The 22865-nt window shown below is 42.3% G+C and overlaps 1 protein-coding gene across 1 annotated transcript in view; it reads left to right on the forward strand.

Annotated features, from left to right (window-relative positions):
• The window catches only part of LOC109642232 (cadherin-18), a 124902-nt gene that overhangs the window by 270 nt on the left and 101767 nt on the right, over positions 1–22865 (forward strand). The window lies entirely within an intron of this gene.

The raw sequence follows: 22865 nt of genomic DNA on the forward strand, positions 1-22865 counted from the left end.
GATTCGCTTCCTAACTTTCTGCCTAATTTATTCATGTAAGACTGAAAACTGTTGCTATGGCAGCTTTCTGACGCAGTCGGACAGTTTTGGCACACGAGGACGAGCATCAGAAGGTGTTTGACATGCGATAAAGTTAAATGTCCCCACACATTCTATGTTTATCGTGTCATAACAAGTGCTGCTAATAGACGTATTGTGTGAATGGGTGTGTGAATGGGTGAATGGCAAAACTGTCGTGTGAAGCGCTGTGAGTGGTCATCAAGACGAGAAAAGACAAACCATTTACCGTGAAACGAACCAGTGAAGTTCAGTCACTGGACTCTTGGTGGAGCTCGAAGGAATCAACGGCCAAAACAGAAAAATCTGCATTTTAATTATATTTGGGCAAAACTTTGACGTTTGCAGCTTCAAACCTCAAAGATACGATTGCATGATTTTTGTGATGTTCCGCCGGATTAATGTTTCCAGCTTTTATTTAGATTTTTGTGCACGCTACTCTTTCTCCGTCTCGCCCCGCGTACACACATATCACTATGTGGCCAGAGATTGATATGCGACCCCAGTCTGAGGGAGGCGAATTGATCTGATACACTGTGGCATACCTCCAAGTTGACTTTCTGTTTCATAATGCAGCGGCTGCAGAGCGGGGCTGCAGGAGCGAACAGAAAAAGGAAGAGGGGGGGGGGATACAAGAATGTGTAACATCTCACCGAGACGGGCTGTTGATGTGTCGCTACATGAGACCGTGTCGAGGTGCGCTGGAGCTGAAGTCTGACGCAGGATTGTCAACGCAGCTGGATTTCAAAGAGGCAGATTTCAGAGTGAGGAGCTGCTGCAGTCGAGTGAGGCAGGAGGGATGTAACTCAAACAGGGAGGTTTAATGGAGAGATATAACTCTCACATCGTAATTGGTTTGATTTGGATTTTTTGGTTTATTTAACTGAGCTCCATCAGATTTTATCACACGGTTCGTCCATAGCATGAATTTCATTTGACTATTTTTCAGCGAGTTGGTGAAAATGCAGGGGTTTTTTCACTCTGGCAACACATTTAGTTCGACAGCTAAGCTGCTTATCTGTGTTTTAGGAGGTGTTAATGAATTGCACTTCCAAGAATCTCCTGTCAATCATTCTGTGTGGGTGGATATCTTCTTTGCTTCCATTTCCTGTTGTTTTTTTTCTGTATTGGGGTCAAAGCCAAAGATGATGCCGGAGCTGGCTGAGGCTTCATTTCAATCTTTGCCAAAGAATTAAGATTTTTGCAAAATCCCAATAACCTGGATGTCATAGAAAAACTTCAAGTTAAAACAAGCCTGTGACAATGATGCAGCCATAAAAAAAGTCATGGTTACTTCCCAGTTTTCCTTTTGATTACCAGCAAACTGCTTTTTCTGAGCATTTACTGTTCATCTCGCTGTTTTAACTCCAACAAAACAACCAGAAAGCTTTGAAAAATAATGTTCAGTGAATCCATTATGGTCTTCACGAATGAAAGAACGTCCTGATGTATAAGGTTTGTTTTACGTTTCTATTGCAGATGCTAAAGTAATATTAGCGTGTCGCTGTTACTCTGCGGCTCAGGGCGCCGTGTTGCACCTTAGCTCAAAGTGGCACCGACCAGGTTTCTTTGCTATTTTCTGTCTAGTCCAGCACTCATGTTGTTTTTCAAATAGCAAATGCACTTGTGCCCTTCATGGCAACAAGTGGTTGAAGTTACATGTAGTCAGATGCAGTGTTTGGATGCTAGCTTGGTGAAGTGGAAAATTATCCAACTACAACAACCTCCTATACAGGTGCTTTCACTTTGTGCACAAACAGACCGTCGGTGTGTTTCCATCCAGAGACCAGGGTTCATAATAAGAACAACATAATAAGAATAATCTTCCTGTTTGTAGTTTGGTTTAAGCAACACACACACATGTGTTGGTTAGGATCAGGTGACTGTTGTGATTTTGATTAAATATAGAAATTAGTTTTGCGAAAATTAGTTTTGAAAGTTTTCCTTCTGCGAATGTGCGATGTGTGATTTAAAGAGATCACAACCATCTGCGTGTCAGGAGACAGGTTTCAGATGTTTTATAGAAGACAAATATTCTATTTTGTCATATCGGTATGAGCAATTATAATCTAACAAAGCACATACATGCATTTGTGTAACATGTCGACAGATTGGCCTCACTCACTCGTATCTATGCAACAAGAAGATCGGGAAATGTCATAATGTGAATGAAATCATGCAACACAGGCTGAGAGAGTCATTCATTAACAACAAGCAGAACGCTGCTGTGGTGTGAATGGGGCCATTAGCTGGTCTGCATCTGGGTTTTCTGAGTTAACAGGATTTCATTGTTGCATCTCTTATACGGCTGTTGATTAAAAGAGCCTCCAGCAGATTTGTGTGATTACGCAGCTGAGACCTGACTGAGGAACACAATAAGCACAACGAGGGCAAAGGTGCATGTTAGTGCAATGTTCTTTTGAGTCTTTGTTGTTACTCACGTCACAAGTTCAAAAGTTGAAGTGAGACCAGAATGAGATATGTAAGTACTTGAAGTTTCAAGATTGTGAGTGAATCTTGTGTTTTCACGTTGTGTTGTATAAAAAATACAGCTTCCATTAACAGTCACCGGTAGGCGGCCAAGGTCACACGTGTGTCTATGTCCCTTCTATGATCTCAAGTCTCGTTCTCCCGTCCGTACACAATAGATGTCCCTCAGTTTGAAACGCTTTCTTCTAACATGTCGAGCTGCGTTCACAGGAACTGAAACCTCTTCTCTAGGCTCAGGTTGACGTCTTCTCGACCCTATTTCCTTGAAACAAAATGACTTCTATGGATCTCTCGCGCTTCTCCTTTGGGATAACACAGCGAACCATCCATAAATAAAACGATCTTCAGAATACCTCTTCACTCTCAGCAGCCGGGCCGAGATTCATCTTAAGAGTTCATGGCAAACTGATCATTGACTTTTACCGAAGGAGTGATGCATGGACGTTTCACTTCATGTTTCGTAGGAAAAACTCAATTTAGGAACGCCACGACAAGGCCGTCCCATTTCCAAGATGTATCCTTCCACCCCCGATAAACAAAAGCTGTAGCTGGTGGATCCTTACGTGCCAAACATATCCCAGGATTCATTGCACCTTTACTTACAAAAACCTGGTAACGCCAGTCATGGAAATCCTCTTCAGACCAGACCCTCTCATTTCGGTTAATTTAATTTAAAACATTTAAAAAGTATGTTTTTGCTTTTTTAGGAATAACCACATGCGGAAACAAATCTGACAGCGTTAAAATTCATGTTCCAGACTAGATAACATTTTATAGCTTCTTGCCCCGACCACTATAAATAACAGCGCATTAAAAGTATTTTCAAAAAAGTAAATAAAAAAAGTTAGAGAAGTACACAGCTCCGCATTGTTTTTTACCTTTTTTTTTTTAATCTGCTCTTAAAGTGAGCGAAAAACCTCAAAGATGTCTCCCCGGGGAGCGTCGTAGCACCGGAGCCTCAGAGTGGGTGTGGGGGGGGGAAGTGCCCTTTAAAAGAAGACTTTGATGGCATTTCTTCATCATTTGTCTGCTGGAAGTGAAAAGACAAAAGCTGAGTGAGAGCGAGGGGGAGTGTAACAAAGCAACAACGGTTCCAGGCAAACTCAAGATGCTGCTTTCACTTTGTAGACACCGTCAGCAGCCGAGCCTCAGTGCTTCACACTGGTTAGGCTCTATTATAGAGGTTATCACCACCTGCACATCAATGCACTGCGTTCAGGTTTTTAAATCCAAAGCTTCTCATTTCAATATTTTCACGGTGACTTTTAATTAGATGCTTATTATTCTGCTGTGATACATTTCTATTCCAGGCTAACTGACCTCTGATATTTACAGGCTGCAGCCGGTTTGGTCTGATTTCATTGATCCCCATTGATTCCCTCCACACGGGGCGTCTCTCTGAGTGTGTTTACTTTGATCAATGAGTCTAGTGGGTAAATACGAATGTCTGCTATCTCCCTCCTACTTGAGCCGGTCCATACTAATCTCCTCATATGGTCTGAAGGTGATAAGATGTTGCTCAGATACCAATCCTCTGTTTTCTTTCTTTCTCTTTATTCCTTCGCTTTCTTCTGTCTCACTCTTGCTCATTTCTTCTCAAGAAGTTTGGCACCATTACGACGATTCTCCTGCAGATTCCACAGGAAATCCAAATCACAAAATGTCTGATCCCTAGAAAATCACAGCTTCGAGCTAATATAGCCTGCGATGCCTTAATGTGGCCGGAGGAGCCGATCCTGTTTCCAAACGTTGACTTGCTGAGAGAATCTTTCGAACAGATCTCCACTGAGCTGTGGGGGATGAAATCAAAGCCAAAAGACGGAGTAATATAACTATATTTACACAGACGAGTGCCGGGGGGGACGGACGCAAGCAAATGTTGTTGTCTCAAGTGTGTCGACCATAATAGGACGCAAAGATTTTGATCTGGGTTTGTTTCATTAACATTTCACAATAAAAACCTGACTCAGACATTGACAGATTGAGCTCAGCCATAAACTAGATTCGTGCTTTACAGTACGAAAGGGGCTTACGTCCGTCCACTGTGGGGATTCCACTGGAAGTGACAGTTATGAACACAAGTTTTAGTTGAACGGCTTAATGAGATACTTTAAATAGTCCAGGTCACCGGGGCTTTGATTAAACGTATTCTCTGCAGCACATACTTTAAAAGGTTTGTTATGAAAGTTAATGCAAGGAGGTAACGTTTCTTATCTCCGTCGCAGCTTCGCTTTTGAAACAAAAGACCGTCTCACGACTAATAAGGGAGCGACACGCATATAAACTCTTGAAAGTGGATTTAATGATTGTTGTAAAAGCAAGATTCTTTATGACGAAGCCTGAGATGAAGTTTTTGATCATCTCACTACAACGTCACATTTTTTTTTAAATAGGCCCTCACTTGAAATGTGTTCAGAAAAAAAACCAGTCGGGGTAAGATAACTAAATATTACGTGCATATAGTGCATTTATTTTTATATGCACTAAAATGAAGACGAGGGTGAGCATGTGGTACTTAAGCCTGCCTGACAGACCTTAAAGCTGTCATGATAGGCCGCGACAGCGTGAGGTGATTTTTACGTTCACCGCTGACATCTCAAATGCTGCAGCGGTGCGATAAAGTCTCAGTTTAAATTGCCTCCAATTCTAAATTAGCTCAGAATCTAATAACTACCTCCATGATTTCTTTTCTCCACATGAGAAAAGTCATTATCCGGTATCAGCGCGTTATGTCAGCAATATTGCCAGCGGTAGCGATGCAGCAGTTTGGCTCGAGGTCAGGGGGCTTTTGACGACATCTGGGCTTGTCGGCTGTGAGTCGAGTCTTTTAAACACTGAAAGGACCACAGGGGCATTTCCAGACCTTGTTTTTTTTCCGGCCTCAAATATGTGAAAGAGTGCAGCGAACAACAAACAGCAGCGGTTTCACTGTAATCTGCCCTTAGAACCGAGCCAGTTCCCTGAAGGTGACATGGAACAACTGCATTTGTGAACATGGAGATTGAAAGGCTGCCACGCTGAAGGTGAATCTAAAAAAAAAAAAAAAAAAAAGACAGGAGTCACTTTCTCTCGTCCTGAAAGATTACGCTCGTGAACACAAGCGCTGAGTGTCACTTTGTTTCCAAGGCAATTTAATTTGTGTAGAGTTCTTGTGGATCGATCGAAGTCCTTAAACGCGTGAAGTCGCCCGAGATATTGACGTGAACAGGAATCGCCACGTTGTGAAAAATGAAGGTGTCTGTTTTTCCACTTGAGAAGAACTTTAGTTTTTCCGTCCAGAGGTTAAATCACTTGGGTTTAATTTGACTTGTTTTTGAGTTTCCAACACGTAAAGAGATTCCTCAGTCACAGGAGAGAAGAGTCCCACTCATCCATCATGTGTTTGACACACGCTGCATTTTTAAATAACTTTTCATTTAATAGGTTGTAATTTGAACTAGATATTCGAAAAATCCTCATCTCCTCCATGTGGTTTTATTTTCAACATGTTAACTCAGGTAATTTCACAGGACTGCTGCTACAAATCAGCCCAAATGGCCTTGAGTAGGTGGAGGGGGGGTTGCATATTCACCGGCGGTGTGTGGAGGTGCAGTCTTTAGCCATGACCTATTCTGTTTGGCCAATGGGAAAAAGAAGAGTGCCAGCATGATTAATGGTCATGATTACCTGCTCAGAAAATGTGGTTTTCTGGCCCAGCAGCTTCACTTTTATGACTTAAACCCGGAGCACGATGCTTCATCATGGGAGCAAAAGCTGCAGACAGTGTGTGGTGATGAGTTAACGTATCACCGATAAAGTGTTTACCATCGGAAGCTGAAGCCTCCTGTGGATTGTTATGCCGGCACCTGTGGTGAAGTTTCAATATTGGCCTCGGGAGTTTACAGTCGGGCCGATGTTGAATTTCAGTCTGGCTGTGTGTTGGTGTGTGTGTGTGTGTGTGTACGAGAGCAAAACAGACTAATTAAATTACAGATTGCACTGAGCAAATCAGCCGGAGCAGAGAAGCGCTCTGAGCTTCAAAGGCTTCAAAAAATCTCCTCCAATACCCGATTTGAGTCTCGAGCACCTGCTTCGTACAACAGGCAAGCTGCTGACCAAATAATAATCCCGCAGAGCCTCCAGGGTTGACAACACCACAAGATTGATACTGTGCATTTACCCAACGCCTCGCTGAGACTCTGGCTGTTTGGCGTGTGCATGCAAGCATTAAAGCCTGTGGATCTGTGGGGGCTTGTGCGTGTGGTGCTTTCTGCAGCCCTCTCGCGCTCAGGAGCTGTGAGATGACGCTGCCCAATCATTAACCTGAAGTTAATTTCTGTCACAAACACCACTGTGGCCCTCGTTACGGCTCGGCACGACTCCGCCTCGACCAAACAACTCTCCATCTTGCCTGGGAGCCTTCAAAGGTTAGCCTCTCTAAAAGGTTACGGCGCCCCGTGACATTTTCCTTGATGACTTCTTTGGCCCTTTTGTTTCTGATAAATATCAACTAGCTTGTTGTTGCCACTTGGAATTACTTACTAATTAAGCCATAATGAGGGAATTTGTCGTGGAACTGTTAATAAGGGAAATCGTGATTCATGGAACTTGTCACCGGTCGCGCGTCTTGACGGGGGAATGAAGCCGTCTGTGTTTTGTCGAGCTCTTACAGCACCTGACATAAATATTGAGTCACGTTAATTAGAGCGGATAACAGGAGAGGAAATATATCACATGCTAAATACTCTGATAAACTTCCTTTGCTGTTTTTGGCTCAGGAGCAACATTTCTTGAGATGCAGTCACAGCATCATCCATCACCGAGCTGCTGAAAATATGAGAGTGGCCGATGTTGTTCCAACTGTGCGGGGAGAGAGTTTTGAAAGTGAGAAATCTCCGTGCCTGGCTCGGTCGCAGCTGACTCACCGGTAATGATCAACAACCCTATCAGAGTCCGCAGATACATCACGGTCATTTTTGTTCTCAGGGACCTTAAAATCTCACTTAGAGCACTTTTTAAACCCTTTAACTATGAAGGTAGCGTCCATTAAATCCGTCAGCTGAAGCTTATACCAGTGAAATGCAGCTGCAAATTCATCGAGACAAACGGCAATCCTATCTCCAAGAGCAGAGGGACGGAGGCCTGGCTGCACGGATGCCAGCTTCAAACACTGACTTGACTGAAATGCAAATGAGAAAACTATAAATATATGTATATATATATACATGTAAATGTGTGTGTGTGTGTGTGCACGGTTTAAGATATATCATCGTAATGTTGCAGAAAATGCAGAAAACTATCAAGACGCTGTGCGTGTATGGATCCAGTGTTTCTATCAGCAACATGAAAGTAGAAAGACTTTGCTTTGGCCCGAGGAAGTAAAAGCGCCAACGAGAAGATTATGTCGAACAAAAGCACGTCGTGTCGTAGCCTCGTCACACGTGCAACACTTTCCCTGTTAGACATTAAACTCATTCCAGTTGCATCCCCACTGAAGCTATTTATAAACATATTTTTAAGTAGCCCATACGATGCATCATAAATCCCTTATGAAGCATGCAAGTAGCACATTACTGCACCAATACAATTCAGCATTAACGTGTTTAAAAAAAGTAATTGAGTGTCACGAGCAGCACACAGAGGAGCAAAACGTGCCACGTCTCTCGTCCCGCTTCTTTTTGCGGGAATGAAGCCGTCGTTTTAGTGCAGGCTCAGCTGTTTGTCCTAATGACGGGCAGCTCCTGTGACGCTGCCAGGACGCTGACTGCAGCAGCTCAGCTTCAGCTTTCTGGGCTCAGTGTGCTGCAGCCAGAGCCACGGGAGTGATGGAGTCTGCTGCCACTGGGCTTGAAGTGTGTGTGTGTGTGTGTGTGTGTGTGTGTGTGTTGTAGACACCACCAGTCGAGTTGTGGTCTCACTTCTTCCACTGCCAGAGAATCCCAGTTGTCTGCTTTGAGACGGATTTGAGACAAGAGGTCCCTGGCTTAAATCCTTGCAGTGAAGCATGTGCTCTTGTGCAAGGCATGCATGCTCTTCCAGTAGCCACAAGCCCTGCAGACTGAGGTGTAGATGTTTTTTTACTTAAGAGCTTAAAAGTGCAGTGGATGTGTGATTGCATTGCTGGAAAAGAAAAGAATGCAAACTCAGCAAACCTTCCCCCAGATTAATAAATATTATTGTGTTGGGTTGTTAAATTCTCAAGCTCGTTCTGCCTCCGAGTCATGTCGCTGTTTAAATTGATATTCTGGGAAAGTTTGTTTCTCGTGAAGCAGATTAAAACTGTGCAGAAGACCAGCGGAGGTGAAATCAAAGCTGTGTAGTTTTAGTATTTTTTGATCATTTGTTCTAGTGTTCGGCAAAGACAAACCAGAAATCCTTTGTTTAAATGACATTTTCTTGATTAAAAGTTGAAGAAATACAACATTATCTTCTTCTGTGCTAATTATAATGGTCTCGATCCCTCAACACAATAGATAATATGTGAAACCAGACAGAAATCGTTGGATGTAATTGATGAAAACTGTATTCAAACAAACCTGCGTTCGTCAGGTCACATGAATAAATTCCTGCTCCTCTGCATTTAGAGCCGACGTGTAATCAAGCGTGGGATTACACAACAATCATCTTCTCATTTATGACCCAGTCTCTTGTGCCTTGGTTAAAGCGGAGCCCACACATCATTGGCTTCCACGTTAAGGGCGCATTTGAACAGGTTGTGTGCTGGCGAACATATGCGATGGCGAGCACGTTGATGTGGAAAAGAAGGCGTAGATGTTGCTTTAATGTACAGGAGCCCCTCGTCCATCTGTCCCACTACACGGAGCGTGGCGTTCAAGTCTGTTTGGCGTCTCGCTGTTTGCGTTTTTCTAATCCCATCGTGAAGTGTGATCACGTCTGCGGGAGTCTGGCTCATCTGGGGCAGCCATTTTCCTTATGTCTATAAACATGGAAGTGCGTTAATTAATGTTATGATCTAGTGTCAGAGCACCAGCATGCTTTAATCAAGAGATCAGAAATAATAATCGACATGTCATCCAGGATTTATATGATACATGTGCAGTTCCTGTGCTAATCATAAAGACCCAAAATCAAAAGGGGAAACCTCTTATTCACAAAATCGTGAATCCAGTATTTAGCTGCAGCCTCTTCTGGTGAGATTACAGCTGTGACTCCTCTGGGTGAGTCTCTTGCACACCTGGATTTCTGCGGTTCAGCCTGTCAGACCCTGTGGAGCTGCATCAGATTACATGTAAAGCTTCTGTGAACTGCCATCTTCAGGTTCCTCCACAGAAATTCTGTGAGGTGTAAGTCTGGGCTTTGTCTTGGCAACTCAGGGGGCAATCAAAGACTTGACCCAAGCCACTCCAGCGTTGTGTTGGCTGTATGCTGCGGGTCACCGCTGTAGTAAAAGGTGAACGGCCGCGAATTTTTCTCGCGGTGCAGCTTTTTCTTCAGGCACGTCTCAGGATTCAGCTGCTCTCGATCCCGACCAGTCTCCCTGTCCCTGCTGCTCAGAAGCACCTTCAAAATAAGAAACATCCATGCTACACTTCATCGTATCGTATCAATATGCTTTTACGTTTTCATTATGAATTGATAGCAATCTCATACGCCGCTTACAGTCCGACTAGTTTCTTACTTCTAAAGTTTATCCACACGAAAAACAAACTTTGATATTTTTTGCAGGGGCTAAAGATCCAGACAACATTTTGAATTCAGATAAATTTAAAAGCCGATAGCAGATGCACTTCTCCTCTTTCGGTCTCCACATGTGGGAGAGTGTATAAATAAGTGAAGAGGTCTGAATTCTTCTTCAAGGTGATTTTTTTTTTTTTTGAAACATGAACACACACTTTAATTTATGTTGTTTTATTTTCACAAGACACGTCTCCTGTGTGTCTCTGTCCATCGTCCTGAGTCTTTCACACGTACTTTCCCTCCGTGTCGTTCCTTAAAATAACCAAACAGATCTGATTTAAAACTGCAGCCTTTGGGATTTAAAGAGAAATGTTAAAGTTCTACATTGCTCCAGGAAGTCGGTGGTGGAAACAAAAAATACCTGAGGTGCTCGGCAGCGTGTGCACTCTTCTGTTGGGGAAGAAATTCAACTAACGCCGGCTATTTATTGTTCAAAGAGACTTTCAAACTACTGATGTATGACAGCAAACCTTGTTTTCAGGGCAGAGTGGGGAACCTGTATTTGTCAACATTTAACAATGATGGATTTTAACTTTGAGGGAAAAGTCTTTATTTCAAGACAGATGAACCAAAGATGTTTTTTGAAACATCGGCCGCTGGTACTGGAGCTTGTACTTGTGATGCAATGTGAAGCGCTTCTATGATCATAACTCACATTCTCCCAGAGCTCTGTTTATATGTGTTGGATTAGGTGTTTAAATGACAAATAAACGAATCCAGACAGTTCAAAAATCCTAATCCTTTTTTAAAATAATTTATTGTAGAGCCACAAATACAAAATAATAATTACGAACCCCCCCCCCCAAAATAATCCTCCACTTCAAAGCCCTTTAAACTGTACCTTAATTAAGCAGTAAACCTCCCGACCTATCTACGAAACCCACTTAACCTTTACAATAATAACTATGACACAGTGAAACTCAACACCATTACCACGAGTGAAAAATCTCTAATGAGCACTGATCACAGCTCAGACCGACTGAAAGCCAAGAAGAAGCGTCACGTCGTGTCTCCAAGTGAAATCTTGACAAAACGTTATAAATCAGATACCGCCCTCAAACTGCTGATAACACACTTCCCCGGCTCTGGGGCCATCGCTCTGCGGTTTGAGGACACTTTAATTACCCTGACATAAAGTGGAGTCATTATTAGTGTGTGTCTGTGTCTCCGACAAACGTCTGTGACAGACCGACAGACGTGAATGTCAAGGTTACATCAGTTATGATTAAGAGCCGGTCTCGGGCACGAGGATCCGTTAGACTTTATTCAAATGTTACGACACGGAAACGAGCTGTTGTCGATAAATAAATGTAATTAAACCAATGTCCCTTTGTGACATTCAGCCACACGGGGGTTTTACTTGAGGGCTGTTTTTTTTTTTTTGTCTACTCCAGGACAGAGGGTCTTTGTCATTTTGAATCATTTCCCTGTTCAATTATTGCTCCTTCAAGTCTTTCAACAGCCTAAATATTTCTCACTTTATTACTCATAAAGATCCAGCGATTGTATTACTCATATCCCGGCAGATTGGATTACGGCAAAGCCCTTTGACTCTATCACTGTTGATTCCCCCGGAAGCAGCAGAAGGGACTTTAATGAATCTCCGTCTTAACCAAAACCCTTGTTATGAGGTGCCTTAAGTCGACACGCCGAGGGTAATACATGAGTCAAATGCCCGGACATCTCGGATGACTAGAGGTGGCAAGTTTTGACCCGAGTCGGTAATTTCTGATTAAGCTCCATCAAGACAAAGTTCTTAATCGAAAAAATTGCCCAAAAGAAATTTGATCACTTAGAGGAGGTGAGTCTGTGAATCTGTGAGAACGTGGCAGTGAATCCTGTCTGTTTTATTAGCGGAGACGTTCAGGAGGACGACGAGTTTAAATCAGATTCAGTTTATAAAGAAGAGCAACACATTTCATTTGTAGAAGCGCAGACTGACGTGTAGAAAAGACTGAGGTTGTATATTGAGTGTTATGTAAAATAGCAAGATGGCCGCCCCTCTATCCTCTATCGGGATATTTTAGTTTGTAAAACGTGAGGAAGAGGAAACATGTCGTCCATCTTTATAAACAATTAATGGTCAAGAGAAAGTTTCATATATACAAGCGGAGACTTAAATACAACTCCAAAAGATGTTTGAACATAGGAGGGAACTTTTATTTACATGTGTTTTTGTTCAGAGCTTCTTGTTGTTTAATCTTTAAACAACACTTCAGGTACAGTTACACTTGTTCAAAGTTTTCTCACTGTTATATAAAGTATTTTTCCTTCAAAATAAAAGCCACAGAGTCACAGTAGAAAACTCGGCATTAACTCGTGTTGTCAGACTTGAAGGTCAATTTCTCCGCCTTAGTAGATTCCTACTTGTGTCTCCAGCACATAATCCTTTCATTGTGAAGAAATGAATTCCTCTGACTCACTTATTCCTCTCACTTATTTGCATTTTCTCACAACGTCCTCATTCCGAGCCTGTCCTCGATACAAATGAGCGAACGTTTTCTCTGCACCACATATTTATATCAAAATATTCTGGACACGCCTCATTATCGAGGATATTTCCATCGTTCAAGGAGGAAAACTTTCACTTGTTGCTCGTTGTCGATATGGAAACGACTCATCACAATCTCTGAACTTAAATGTAGGAAAGTGGAGCCGAACTCTTCATCAGACCGACCCCAGTGACTTTACGATTCTTCCCCATGATGCAACATGGCTGCAACGGGAGTTAAAATTCAGCATGTCTGATGCGGGGGTGAAGCCAGCGCTGCGTGAAAACCATCAGCAGCCGCCGCGCCGCTGACCCCCGAGCTCGAGCCTTAATTGGACATGTTTCAACTAATGTTCAGAGAATTTACAAATTACGTCTGATGATATTTAGGCTTTGATCTCCTCCATCGTGAACGTTCGTGGGTTAATCTGTGATAACTCACTGTTTTAACGGCTGATGTCATAGGCAGCCATGTTTTTTTTTTTTAGATATCACCGTTTGGAAGATTTTCCCTGAAACTTTCATCGACAGTAGATTTAATTAAAAAAAAAAGATTTGATTGTGATTGCAAAGAAAAAACATGAAAGTGTGTTTATTATTTATATGAAGTATTTATTCTCTCCGTCATCTCGACCTTGAAACAGCTTGAAGACACAGAGGCGGCGACACTGTTCATGTCTTTGATGAGCAGTAAAGTTGCGTTTTAATGACTTACGCTCGGTATAATTCATGGTAAGGTTTTTCCAATATCACGTTAAAGAAAATAAATACAAGACGGTTCATATTTTATTCGCAGGACCTTGTACTGTCTCCCCTTTTCCAAATGTGAAACCTCACTGCAGTGAGTTTTTACTCCCGGGGTACTTACTTTTCAATCTGATAACCCATGAAAATAATTATTTTACCAACTTTCGAGCTGGAGAATGCAGAATTGATTATCCTTTTTTTAGGCAGTGCGTTTGTTTATCTCAATGGAGTAGGGAGCAGTCATGGCGACAGCATGTCAATTTCAAGATCAATTGTTGGCGTCTTGCCTCTGGCCTTTGCATTGCATTACCATAGTAATGACTTTTTGACCCTTCCCTTTAAAGTGGAGATCTACATTTCTAGTTGCGGAGACAAATGGTGTCTACCTGAAAGTCATTTGGGCTCCGTCATGAATTATTCTCTGCAGGACCTTGTGTATTCACACATCAAACATCATAACTGACCGTCTGCTGAATAGTTAAAGTGACTCATGACGTTGGCACTCTGAATATCCCGGTTTATTACTTTAACACATACTGTAGTATCACTTATTTTAAATAACCCTCAGTACACAGTGTATTTCAAGTAGCAAAAATATACTGTACGTGTGAAATATGTGAATATTTTCCACTGCAACACAAGAACTTCACATTCTGTTAATTCACTGAGAAAATAACATTTATTTTCTTTATCCTGGATGAAGCATCACGACTCACTGGAAGAAGTGATCTGTTGTTTTACAAAAGTAGTTAAACTAGAGTGTGGACGTCCTCTGTTACTCTCTTTAAATCCCAGAATCATATTTATACTGTTTTGCAACCGACCAAGATTAGAAATAAATAAATAAATAGACAAAATTGAAATGAGATGAACTCAATGCACCAAAAGTAAAATATTTATGAGAATTGTTTATCTCAAAATCTTGTTGGGACATTCTGCAGGTACCTTCATCTACAACAACACACCATAATTAGTTGTTTATGCTTCACTGTGTGATCTGAATCTGTAGAGGAACTATAGTAACCTGCTGATATATATAAATATTCAGTATTGAGTATTTCTACTGCAGGTGGGTTAACACACAAGCCATGAATACTAACTCCCTTTCCCTCCTCTTAATTTCCCATAACAACGCTCTGACCATAACAATTCCGCTAATGTGCCTGGAAGCGAAGCAGCCGCCCCAGGAAACTAGTGAGGGGCCAGAAGCAGAGGATTGTGGGTTGTGGATGTCCTGGGCACCTTGTTAAGTGTTAATGTCTGTGACTGCATGAATGTAAAATGGATCATTGCTGGAAAGGAACATGCACGCTCAGCAAACCTTCCCCGGATTAACAAAATGCAAACAAGCAGATGGTTGTTTCAGATTTAAAACCCCTTGACGTCTCAACATTTCACAAGATTTGAACACCTTAAAGGAAAAAAAAACGAGGCCTCTCCCTGTGTTTCGCTCGGCGATGTGCACATACTGCAGATTTCCCTGTAAAAATAATGTCACGCACTGTGCAGCGGCGGCACCAGAGTCGTAACAGAAGGCAGGGGCAGTCGGTTTAGTTTGGACAGTTGAGGAAAGTGCCCGCTGCGAACGGGGAGCGGTGCTCTAATTAAAAGATAAATAAATAAATAACGGAACGCTTCGCCTATTCACAGATGGCTGAAAACCTGCCATGCAAGATGTCCCTCAGGATAGAGACATGTCTCTGCTGCCAGGAAGATATTTGGCATTTAAAAAACTGTCAGCGAGCCTCATTTGCTCTCATCTCGTCCTGCGCTCACGTCCACGGTCGCATAACTGCACGATCGTTAAGGTACATCCTGGCTCAGCTGCGTGGTGATGTAGTTTATGACAGAGGATGCGCTTCAGATGCTTCAAAGACGACTTGTTTGTCTACAGCAGAACCATATGTGAGGATTTAACATACTCTAGCTTGTTTCAGGAATTGCACTGATGTCAAGAAACATGCTCGCACAACATGTTTCATCGTTTATGATCCGTATTCGAGTCATATCCTCGATCGTCCAACCCCTGCAGACTTTGTGGTTTGGCTCAATAGCTGCAAAGATCAGCAAAACGATTTCCCTGTAATTTTAAACTGTTTCACTGATTATCTGTCTCCACTCTAGACGGCGCATTGTCCTCGTCTCTGTGCCACCTGTTGTTAAGAAACCAAAAAGAGAAGCTGCACCTCTCACATCTGTCGAAAGGCATCAGCTCGTGTCACCTTAAACCAGAGCGACCGGCCGATTGATTTTTCTTCGTACGAATCGATGCCTTCTCGTACCTCCAGCTTTGGCAGACGTTGCCGTTGTTTTAGGGAAGCGCTCACCTCAAAATTGGAATTCTGTCATTATCTCCTCAGCCTGGTGTCAGCGGAATCTTCAGTGAAGTTTGTTCGACAACTAAACAAACAGAGTTTACCAAAGATGATGAGTGAGCTTAAAGACACCCAGAAGATTTAGAGGCTTGACGTTTATTAAAATTCCATTTCAGTGCTTTTGTGGTTGCACTCACATCAGGTGAGATATTTTGATTAGTTTGTAAATTATTTTACAAAGAGACAGATTCGGCATCTTCGGAAACTTTGGGCTATATAAACTGAGATGTCAAGTTTGACTGCTCAGCATAAGTTTGTGCTGAGTTGGTATTTTTGAAAGTTTTATTTGCAAAGTACCTTTTGATCAGGCGAAGTAGATTTACTTCCAAATTAAAGTATCAGTGGTAATATGTATAATATGTAAACTGTCACAAGTAGTTTAAAGGACCAGTGTTTAGGTTTAGCAGCTCTAGCAGTAGAAGTGCAATTGAATATTCACTGTGTACACATTTATCCGCAGCCTTACTCCTAAATATGATTAATTCCTCCCAGTGATTCTTTAAAGACTTTAAATGTTCATTCTCTGGCCCTGGAAACTGACTGTTTTGATCAGGATATTTAAATCTTTGTGAATTATAACATTCCCCTTTGCTCAGTTCCTGATCTTCCTCCGGTTTCTCCTCAGAAATCACGGCTGCTGCAGGAAACATAAAAGCTGTTTACGTCCTGTGGGTCTGAGGATTCTCTCCCTGTTAGACCTGTACACCGGCTGGTTAGATGACGGCTTCCTGAAAGCTTTGATTTACTTCGGCTGTGTGTTGAACTGTCATTCCTAATGGTGCGCTGGTCGACAGCCTTGTTTCTGCACACGGCTGCCTGTGTGCAGCCATGTGTAGAATCAGCTGCACTTCGCCGACGGCAGGCAACACAACTTTTAGATTTTAAAATTCACCTCTTTGTGATTTACGAGCGGACCGGGCTCGTTGTTCCTTGACAAAAGCTTAAAATTTGACCATGAAGTGTGGTCAGCACTGAGTGAAGGCCCCATTTCACTAATGAAACCAGATCAGTGAATGACAATGAATACTTTACCTTTACTCACTCTTACATTTGAGAGCACTTACCCCAGGCCTGTATTCACCGTGTTATTACGGAGAAAATCCAATTACTCCCCTTGTTTCCGGGAAATATTGAATAATGTCATTAACACCACATGTTTAAAAAGCAGCGAGAATCGGCTCAGCACAACATTTTCCAGCTGTGCTTTGATAAATATGTTATAAGTTTAAATGAGCATAATAGCTCAGTCCAACAGAGCAATGCACTGTTATTACAGCTATTATGATATTTAGCAGTAAATTAATTTTATCTTTACTATGATGCTGAAACAATCCCACCGTGAAACATTTGTAGTCATTGAGGAAAGTGATAATCACACTCTGCAGCCGTTTCAACACCAGATCTTCATATTAAAAGCTGCACTCAGATGCAGAGAAGACGATCAATAACGTACATTATGTACGTGGCTGATAGTGGAGGAAGTCAGAATCATCACATGAACTCGTCGGGACCACAACATATTTATCTGCATGAAGAATTGCGCCGTTCGTTGATTCACCGCACTCTGGAGTCTCTCGAGTGTCGAGGCTTTGGCGTGTGATGAGGCACAATCTATCAATCAGCAAGTTTCTGTGCTTCCCATCGGCCGAGGCAAAAAGATGAAGAGCACCGTCTGACCAGGGTTCAGAAGAAGTCTCTCTCCCGCTCTCTCTCTGTGTATTAGCAAGTAAGAGAAGAGTCTAGTCGTTATCCCCGTGTGAGTGCAGAATAACCTTCTGTTTAGTAGATTCTGCAAAGGACATTTAACAGAAAACTGAGGGAAAGAAATCTCCCACAGCCGCAGCAGGGATATTATTTGAGGCATCAATGCACGGCCACTGGTTAAGAGTCCTGAATGCATCTCCTCGTAAAGTGCGGCTCTTTTCCTGTTTCAGGCTGTGACGCTGAGTTCCAACAAAAGGAGAGTAATGACGCTGCAGCATACATTCATATTTTAGACAGTAGTGCTCCTCCAGTTTTTGAATTGAACGCGATTTCATTTTCGTTTATTTTTGCTGCGTGAAATACACTGTGTACTTCTCAGTCTGGGCCCTACAAATATCTGCAGTAAAGTACAAATATCTGCAGTAAAGTACAAATATCTGCAGTAAAGTACAAATTCCTCAAAATACAGAAGCATTAAACCTGTTTAAATGTCTAAATACCTGCAGAGGCTTTTTTCTTGCCCCACATTTTATACAATTCAATAGATTTCAGGCTGTACATCAATACATCTCAAGTTGTGTCAAAAATATCAATACTTTAGTATAATACAAATCCGGCATGATCCTGCACACAAGAACTACATCCAAAAAGTTTTATCAGCGTCATTTCACCGACCGTGATTGTGCAACGCTTGAGAACCACCTCAGCGATTCTGCGCCGAAGGATGTCACCGAATTACAAAACGCATTTGACCCGGATAGAAAGCTTCCTCTTTCTAATAGCTCAAACTCAACAAGCTGCCGAATAAACTGCGATAAGTCAAATCCCCGTCAGGGACTTTCCTTCTGGGTCTCACCTTTCGCTTTGATGGATCGTAGCAGTTGAGTTATGATCTGTCAGAGCCGAGAAATTTGGATTTTTCCTCAGCTGCATCAGGTCGTGCCCCACTGTCGCTGTCTGTGTGAAATATTGATGGTAATTATCTCAGATGCCGGTTGGTGGCCACACGGAGAAGGCGGCTGTCGGGGTGAATTGGGTGACAACTGGTTATATCACATACTGTCGCACACGTTGGGGTTTTTATCCACAAAGCTTCACGGTGGATATAACTTTCTTCCTGTTTTGTCTTTGCTGAGGTGCTTTTACACAGGATTTCTCAGATATATCTGATATGTTAAGTACAAACACCAAAGTCTTTCTTCACATTGTTTAGTCTTTAAGATGAAACATAAATGTTGGTACCAATATGAGAGTGAAAGGCTGATATCGGATGATATTATCAGATTTATCTTCAGCTGGCATTTGATTCGTGGAATCATTTTTATTCAGAGCAGACACAATGTTTTTGCATTTCTCTGTTTAATTGCAGTAGACACCATCATTATCATAATTATCATCATTTGACCAAGAGCCCACATGTGATATTTACAAAGCAATTAACACATGTTTAAAAACACCACCAGTGAATTAGTGAGCGATTAAAACACGCTTAATTCTGTTTGTATGTTTTGATTTAATCAAATTCATTTCATGAAGTGGAGGAAGTGAATGAGAATTCAAAATCTTCACCCCTCCACTGTGTTCCCTGACCTCGAGTCTGCAACCGGACGGCCATGAGACACAAAAACACACACAGACCGGAGGAAAAGATTAGAATGACAAAGGACAAAGGCAGAGACAGGAGAGGAGGACAGCAGAGATGGAGATGCTAAGTAATGAAAGAGGGGGAGACTGGGAGGAAGGTCGAATTACATTTCAGAGATTTCTAAGTTAAATAGCACAAAATCAACCATTTTATGTGTTTGTATGTCAAAGGCTGGATATAATCACATTCATGTAAATCACAACAGTTCCTTCACCGTCTCAATCGTGCGTAAACACTTCAAGATAACTGATTACAGCATAAACGGATATCATGTTTGAAATTCACGCCAGCAGTGGTTTCGTCAGAGTGGGATTCACATATTCCTTTAAGTGGGATTCAAGGTTTTGCACGGAAGCTAAGAGTGGAGGTTGAGACACTTCAGGCTGAGAGGATCCGCTGCCTTTTATCATCATAAGCTCCATATTGCTCATAAATGAATTGGTGTGCACGCAAAAAAAAAAAAGCAACACTACTTTCATTATTAACTGGGGATCTCATAACATTTACGGCGAGGCCAAAGCAAATGCGAGTGCGTACAGTACATCGAAACTCCTTTATATTCAGTTAATGGACACCCTCCATCTATTGCTGGAGACAGGTTAAAAGAAGGTCAGGCCTCTATTTTATGCATGTCCAATATGAGTAATAAGGTTATTATCCCCTCACGTGACCCAGGAGTAATGAATGTTCAATTGCTTTGCTTTCGAGTGAGTGTAAGTGGAGGAGCTGGTCTGTGAACGAGTGTGGAGGACGCAGCCTGGAGAAATCAAACCAAAATAACACGGAACGTGCTCGGTGAATATTTAACTTGTTGTAAAATAGAATCTTTCAAAGGTTTTTATCTGCGTCTGAAACTACAAAAGTAATTTGTCAGGTTGACTTGACGGTTCTTCTGTTCGATTGATCAGCTGATTCTAATCTTTACTCTCCCATCGAAGACGTGACACAGTCGTCTGCACCCTCAGATCCTTTGCGACGTGATTAAGCAACGACCTAACACGTGACCTCTCATAATTGCATGCATTAGCCGCCCGAGCACAGGCTGTTGACGTGTGTGGGTGATGATGAGGGGGAGGGTGGGGGGGTGAGTGTGTGCAACTGGAGACCGAGTGGAGGAATTAATAATATCGTAATCAAGCGTCAAATCCGTGACATAATGCAAACACAGTGGGAGCACATCCCCTATCGTGGCTAAGCAGCATGTCAGCTCCTCCCTTCGGAGGAGCAGCATGGTGGGAGCGGGAGCCGCTGTCTGTCAGGATACAACAACAAGGTCAAGTGGCGTTTAGCGGCGCTGCGCTCCTCGAATGCCAGTAAAACAGAACCCTCTGCCCGGGCTGCTGACCTTGTCTTGTTTAATGAAATGTAGTGACCATGCGTAACTTTGCAGCCTGTTAAACAGCCTGTGGACTCGTCTGCATGTGAGCGGCGGCCACTGAGATCCCTGCCCACCAGTCTGTGGTTTAAAACTGTAGCACGGAACAGCCCGCACCAATCAGTGCGCATGAACAGTGTCACTGGAAGGGCGGCTGAGTGCGGAGATGTGAAATGTGGCGTCGATAATAGACAGTGAAACATCATCTAAATGAGAGTGATGCTGCAGGGAGGGAAGGGGCGTGGCTGAGCACATTTTCATTCTTCTGCTGCAGTAACCGCACTAATCAGAGATGCTCCACGTGTTAAAGGCTACCAAAACATTGCCACTGGCATATTAACACTGATGAGGGCTGATAATTACTTTAGAACCCAACGGACGGTGGTGGTACTTCCTGCACGACGGAGCTTAAGAGATCTGTAATGTTGTTAAAGGACTTCGGTTTGTGTGAAACTGCTCTCTTTGTAAAACAATTTAGAAATATCTATAAATTATTCATCTGTTCTTTGCTCTGTGTGTTTCTACGTTTGACCTGTAAAACCATTTTTGACTAATATGATGCTAAACTATTTTCTTTCCCTGCTGTTCTTCACTTTCTTTTAAATTCTTGCCAAGAGTTCGATGAAAAAGTCCTTAAAAAGCCCACATTCCTGTAACATTACATGAGATACGACATGTTTACTGAGCTTCAGAGGTTTTTTATTAATTATTTTATTCCCTGCATCCAGTCCAAGCTGAGCTGAGCTGTTCTCATGCTCCGGCTTTATGTTTAACAAACCAAAGAGGAGTGAATGATCTACTTCATCTCACCCTAAGCAAGAAAATAAATAAACATTTCCCGAAACGTCCAAATATTCATTCAAACTTGTCTGATTTTGGGACATTTACGTATAAACATTTTAAATCTCACTTAGTCAAATGAAAATAAATGGAAGCAAATGGTTTGAAAAATCTAAATCAAAGTGGAAATGTTAATTTTATGCTTCGCCTAATCAGGAAATCTGTCACATATGGGTTATCTTGAGTTGTTTAAGACTTTACATGTATTCTGCTTTGTTTGGCCAACAACTGTAATGCCATTATGGATGTATTAGAAATTGTATACTGAATTAGATTCCAGATTTAAATTGATGCTTCAGTTTTGTCTTGTCCGCAGGTTTGTGAGGTTCTACTTTCGAGGCAGGCAGCTCTGAGTCCACATGGTCACAGGTCCGTGAGCTCTGGCCCCTTCGGCCCGGTCGGTAATCCTTCCCTTAATGTTGCCTGCTGGCATTTTGTGGTTCTGTGGGATGCACTTTGTTAAACATGGAATGAAGCTTCACCTCGGGGAGGCTTAAAGAATTTAATTAATTATGGATTATGAACGGCCTCGATAGAAAAAGGCAACCAGAATACGATGCTTGAAGACTCACAAAGATTTGAAAGATTCCCTGATTATATTTTACAGTAAATTGATCAAATATCAATCATCATCGGCCTCAGAGAACTTTTACATAACGATATCCGAGGTCATTTATTGACCGTTTCAGTTCCCGGTGCCAAGTGACGAATGGTGTGCCACTGCTACTGTCACCTTCTGTCTCTGAGAAGCGAGTATTCCCGCGACATGTGCCTCATCTCATTGCAACATTAGCCTTGAAAAGGACTGAAAAATAGTTTGAATGTAATATAATTTAGCCGAGCATGTCAGTCTCGCTGACAGCTGCATCCATCATTGTCATCAAAAGCTACATCAGTGCAGGCCCCAAGGTTTTGCCAAAGGATGCTGGAATTGTGAATGTCTCACTCAGGTGTCTGAAATCATTGTGCGGAGGCAGAGACGAGCTAAGCGAAAGTGGCAGGGAACACCATGCCCTGCTTATTCTGAACAAGGAACATCTCTCCGACTGCAGCAACCGTCCAGACACACGAGTTGGGAAAATGTCCACAGAATTAAAAAAAGATGAACTTTGGATTTACAAAGCATCATGAGAAACTTTTGAGTTTCATGTATTTGCTGTGGGTGTCTGGGTAAAATGGAATATTTCCATTTAATCCACGCTCTGTTTGTGTTTTGTTTACTGTTGACATTTAACCTCGGTAATGGCTGGACTTCAGTGGGAGGCTATGTTATCATATTTCATTAGCGCAGCTCATTAGGATCAGATGAAGGCCGAGATCAGGGTTTTTTCAGACGAGATTCCTGGCTGCTCGTGTCTGTGCATTCCCCCCCCCCCTCCCCCCCACATCCAAATTAAAAAAAAAAAAAACAGAGAGAGAGAGAGAGCACATCACAGACTTTTATCTGCCTTTCATCATGTGGAG

Source organism: Paralichthys olivaceus, chromosome 17 (assembly GCF_024713975.1).
Source record: "Paralichthys olivaceus isolate ysfri-2021 chromosome 17, ASM2471397v2, whole genome shotgun sequence".
NCBI lineage: Eukaryota > Metazoa > Chordata > Actinopteri > Pleuronectiformes > Paralichthyidae > Paralichthys > Paralichthys olivaceus.